This window comes from Mus caroli, unplaced genomic scaffold (genome assembly GCF_978045245.1).
Source record: "Mus caroli unplaced genomic scaffold, Mus_caroli_1 scaffold_1, whole genome shotgun sequence".
NCBI lineage: Eukaryota > Metazoa > Chordata > Mammalia > Rodentia > Muridae > Mus > Mus caroli.
In genome coordinates, this window is record NW_028227256.1 from 118,054,301 (window position 1) to 118,060,300 (window position 6,000).

The following is a 6,000-nucleotide window of genomic DNA, read 5'->3' on the forward strand; positions in this document are numbered from 1 at the left end:
TCAAGTGAGATGACTCAGACTAAGAGAGACAAAAGTGGCATGTTCTCTCTCATGCACAGAGCCTAGATTTCAATATTTATATGTATGTATATGAGAGAGTGACTGTAGGCTAGGAGACTGGAGAGAAGACCACAAGCTGGGGGAAAGAGGTATTGAGAAAGAGAGATGAGGGAACGGCTGAAGAGGGGGTGCTGAGAGTGGGAGGGGTGTGAGGGGCACAGGGCCACTGGGAAACAAAGGGAAAAAAGACAGAGTTTGTTGAACATACCATAACAAAACCAAATACTTTGTTCAAGGTGTGTGTGTGTGTGTGTATCAACATAGGTATGTAGGTACCCGCAGAAGCCAGAAGAGGGTGTTGGATCCCCTGGAGTTAGAGTTCCAGGCATCTGTGAGCCACCAGACACAGTTGCAGGAACTGAACTCTGTCCCTCTGCAACAGTAGCAAATATTCTTAACCATTGAGCCTCTCTGCAGCTCTAAAACCTAATACTTTGTACACTAATAAAAATTAATAAAAAGGGAAACAAAGAAAGTGTACATAGAACATGTCTACCACTTTTATTCAGTCGGGCCTTTCATCTCTGCAAACCTCCCATGTCTCCTGTGATGATCTTTCGTGCTTTATTAAAAAGCATTCATTGTTTGGTATCATTGCTCTTGTGTGTTCTTCCAGTTGATTCTTAATATTATTTTATCAGGCTGGTTTTCTGTTTCATCGGCTCTCAGACATTAACTACTTGAATAAGGTGCCCCTGAGCTGTGCTTCTTTCTGCCCCGGGCCCAGCTCTCTCGGGGCCTCAGGATCTTGCAGGAGAGAAAACTGGGATGAAGGGCAGGGGAGGACACAGGGCAGAAGGGCAGGGGGAGTGGGGAGAGGGGAGGGCGGGGTGGGACTGGATAACTCTTTATACCTCTCCACTAGATGGTAAGCTCCCAGGGGATGTGACCAGGGCTCTCCATGATGCTGCCCACTGGAGGCTTGACTAACACTAAGCAAACTAGAAAAAATGACAGTAGAGCGGGAGGGGGACAGAGAGAGAGAGAGAGAAAGAAAGAAAGAAAGAAAGAAAGAAAGAAAGAAAGAAAGAAAGAAAGAAAGAAAGGAAGGAAGGAAGGAAGGAAGGAAGGAAGGAAGGAAGGAAGGAAGGAAGGAAGGAAGGAAGGGACTTGTCACGAGTTCTCAGAGACAGACTACTTCTGGTGTTGCAGGGGATCAGGGAAGACATGTAGTCTTATAGAATGAGGAAAATGTACCCGTGAGTGTGAAGCCAAATGATGCAAATAACCAGAAAGAGAGCAGGGAGCCCAGACTGTGGACACATTTCATTTGGCAGAGCACTTGCCACACATGCACAAAGCCCTAGGTTCCATTTCCAGCACCATAGAAACTGGACAAGTGGCCATCACCTGTAACTGCAACATTCAGAAGGTAGAGGCATTAGAGTCGGGAGGTCAAGGTCATCCTCAGCTACACAGTGAGTTCAAAGCCAGACAGGGATACATGAGACTCTGTCTTGGGGAGGAAGATATAGAAAGACAAGAGAATTGCTTTTCATTTCTTATTTTATCTTAACATTTATTGTGAAAAGAGATGCTTGACAGGGCTGGGAATCACTTCTGTGATACAGCTGACACAGTACCTCCTCAGGATTCACTGGGTCTCCAACTTGAGCATGTCAGTTACCTGGAGCACTAACTAAAAGACAGATGTCTGAACAGCCCCAAGTGTTAGCTCTGTGGTGGGGACCAGAAAAGCATGCAGGGCTGTTGATATCTACTCTAGGGTAGTGTTCTCAGCCACTTCCTTTCTGCTTCCATATACAATTTAATTCACCCTCACTGGATGATTCCATGTCAATCACTACACTAGATAATACTCTGTGTAAAGCACTCTGAAGCATCCTGTAAAACACTGTGCTATGTATTCTGTGTTTGTCACTGTGTGAAGTATTCCATGGAAGTCATCATGCAAAGTAGCCCAGGTAAATCATTTAGTTTTTCACACCTTTACGTAGTATCTATATCTTTTTAGAAATTAACTTTTACTAAATTTGTTCTTGACAGTTTCAGACATATAGTCCTGTGGTGCTTTGACTATGCTTGGCCCAGGGAATAGCACTATTTGGAGGTGTGGACTTGTTGGAGGAAGTGTGCCTTTGTGGGTGTGGGCTTTAAGACCCTCGTCCTAGCTGGAAGCCAGTCTTCTGTTAGCCTTCAGAGGAAGATGTAGAACTCAGCTCTTCCTGCATCATGCCTGCCTGGATGTTGTCCTGCTCCTGCTTTGGTGATAATGGACTGAACCTCTGAAACTGGAAGCCAGCCCCAATTAAATGCTGTCCTTCCTAAGAGCCTTGGTCATGGAGTCTCTTCACAGCAATGTAAACTCCAAGATAAATCCATTCTGATTAAGTTCACTCCACTGCCAGTCTATTTCCTATTACTCTTCCTTCCTTATAAGTCTCTTTTCCATATTTATGTTGTTATGTTTCTGTGACACACTGTGCTTAACAGGGGCTATCTCTGTGACCATGGGTTTGGATTTGTATGTGTGAACCTGGTGATCTTAGTGGTGACTATGCAGTTGAAGAGAAAGGATAGCTGACCCTCTCCAAGAACACATCAGTATCCAATAATATTTCAGCAGTGCCTGCTAAGACCCTTCCCCACCCATGATTAACCATTGACAGGCCCAGTACAGTCACAGCTCTGTCAGGTCACATCTGCCCTGGGTGTCATTCCCAGAAGACAGCATTACATAGCCCTTCTCCCAGTCTTCCAGCTTTCACATTCTTTCTGCCTCCTCTTTTGTGATATTTCCCGAGCAATAGGTGGTGGTATAAATGTCTTGTTTAGCGCTGAATCTTCAGAGGCTGAAGAGATAGCTTAGTGGTTAAGAGCACTGACTGCTGTTCCAGAGGTTCTGAGTTCAAATCCCAGCAACCATGTTGTGACTCACAACCATCTGTAATGGGATTCAATGCCCTCTCCTGGCATGTCTGTGTAATATCAAAAATAAATTCAAGACTACCCAGTACCTTCTCCCTTCAAAAGGACTTTCCAAACTGTACAAACAAGATTAACAATTCCCCTGCCTCGCCTCACACTAAAAACCTCAAGGACAGACAAAATGAGAGTCACCCTCTACAAACCAGCCAATGTCTAAAAAGGTTATTGACTACACCAATTAAAATAAGCCAAACTAGGGTGGTACCCATATCTGGCCCTTACAAAGTTATAAAAAGTGTGTTCTTTCTTTGTTCTGGGTCTCTCCTCTGGCCTGCGTGCTGAGAGGGGGTTCCCCAACATGTTAGATGAGTAAAATCCTCATGCGTTTGTATCGATGACAGCCTTTGTGGTCTTTGTGTGAGTGGGGGTCTTTTGACAAGCTACATCTGAAAAGAGTGACAGTGTATTCACATACATAAAATAAATAAATCTAGAGCCAAGCCCTCAGTGGCCACTTAGTCTCAGCCTTGAAAAGTCATGTGTCTTTGTGCCCCATCAGAAACAAAGAATCCTCTTGCTTTGGTCCCTCCTCACCCTAGCCAATACTCAAGCTCCCAGATTAGTACATTTTTATCCTGAAGCCAGAGTTATCAAATCCACAATTGACATTGAGAGTGAAGCTTCAAATTAAAGAACATGAATCACATGGCAGCTTCCTCTCTCATCCTTGTTCCAATCTCCCAAGACATCTTGGCAGCCCCTGCCTGTGGCTTTAAGATAGCCATCCCCTTCATAAATCTCACCTTGTCTTTGGAACAAGGTTTCAAAACTGTACATGGAAACTAAAAATAATAACTATATCCCCCCCCACACAAACTAGTCATGTTCACTGTCACACCATTACTTGTGGTCCCCTAAGTGTCAAAGTTTGAATATGATGTCAAATAGTCTACCTTAGCCAGACACCTCCACCTCCATCAGAACTACCTTAGAGATGAATGTGGGATTGGTTCTGAAAATGTTTATATTTATTTACTCTCTGTCTCTTTCTACACACACACACAGCATATGTGATCAGAAGAAAACTAACTTATAAGTGTCAGTTCTTTCCTTCTTCCATGTAGGCTCTATGGTCCTCCCTTCTCTGCACTGCCTACAAGGACAAAGGGAACCCAGTTGAAGAACAGAGTTTGGAAGCCCTTTGAGTTCTTCCGGGATCCGCTTCAGAGAGGCAGCTCAACTTTATTCGGGGGTTAAGCAAGGGCTATATATAGATAGATTCTGGGAAGCGATAGGGATTTCCAGGGTGGGTAAGTATCTTTGGGCAGAGTTTAGGGGAGTGAAGAATACCTCATTTGCATGGATTTCAGGAATTCTGGGTACTTGCTGGACAGGACTACAGGAAGCTAAACCTGTAATCTCAGCAAGACTATGTGAAATTCCACAGGTAGATGAAAAGGGTGGTTTGGGGTTTCCCAGACAAGGTCAGAGAAGGGGAAGGAAGCCCTGCTGGTAAAGGGAGTCCTCCATCTTGTGCTGATCTCAAAGGAGCTGTCCAGACATGGTAGACCACAGCCTTAATTACCAGGGGTTCCCAGCAAGGTCCCAAGAATTGAACTTAGGTCATCAAGGTGGATGGTAAATGCCCAGATCCATTGAGCCATCTCACCAGCCCTTAAATGTAATTGCATCCTCTGTTCATGGACATAGGCCATAGCTCCGTCTGCTTTTAGGTAACTATTGTAAACATATTCGTTCTTTTTTTTTTTTTCTGCAAAAATTTAACTATTTTAAAATACTCTCATCCTCTGCAGATAAATAACTGCTACTGATGTTCAACCATCCAGAAGCTTTTTCTCCATTGAAGGAAACTGCTCTTGGTGTGCTACAGGGTCCCAACCTCCTCACTGCTATGGTTTTGGCTTTGTTGAAGGGTAGGAGGAAATCATTCATGCAGATAAGCACCAGCCTCCCTCCAACCCACTATCAATGTGATGCTGACGATCAGATGGAAAGAGCCAACAGTTCGGAAACGGCTCAGCCTAATTGCCATTTGTTTTGCCTACCCGAGTGGGTGTTGAAGTTAATTTGTTTGCAGGACTGAGGGGAGAGATAGTGCCTTAGAGTAATTGTTCCTCCTCCTCCTCCTCCTGTCCCCCAGCTTTAATTAGCAGAACAGCTCCTTTCCCTCCATCTCCCCAGCTGCCTTGTTTTATATATCCAAAGGTCATTTTTTAAAATTCCCATATATTCAAATGCAGCTTTTAAATATGCCTGTTTCTCACTTTGAGCAACAATAGCCAAGAGATGAAGATTTTCCAGAATCGATGGTAATCAAGAGCACCCACTTGCTATAAAAACCCAGTCCACGAAGGTCACTATGAAACATATGGCCTCCCCAAACCCTTTCCCATCCTGCTGAGCAGCAATTTTCTCTAAAACAAAACTTTCAACGTGGAATGAAGTGCCTTAAGTCACAGGGAAACTCATGAAAATTCAGGAAGCAAACGGCTCAATAGAGTCAAGGAAGTCCCTGAAACTGGCCAGATTCACTATACCCTCCCTCTCCAAGCAGTTGTAGGGGTCTGTGCAAACTCTACAACCAGCAGAGTAGAGATCTACATGAGACAAAAAGAAAGTCGGACTGAATGTGACTCAGTAGCCAGTGTTGTTTCAAACTTCTAGAGTCTGACACCTGACAGTTTATTTTAGACATATTTAAGTACAGTGCTATTTGGGGGGAAGTTTCCTTATGCAACACAATCTAACGTGCATAAGGAGGCATAATTATGTCAAAACTCTTCTCAAAGTACATGTCACTTCCACCATGAAGATGGGTTCTCTAGGTAGTTTAATGTGTTATCTTAAGGGCTTAGGGGAAGATCTGGGGTAGTCTCAATTATACAGCTAGCACAGAGGTCATCTAGACTGTTAGCTACCTCCAGTCCTGGCTGTGGAAGTTTGAGGGGAGCCAGGTGTGGCCCGGTCCTGCATATAGCAAAAGGGCTACCTGGGTAGGCTATTATCCACCTCCATTCCTACCCTTCTGAG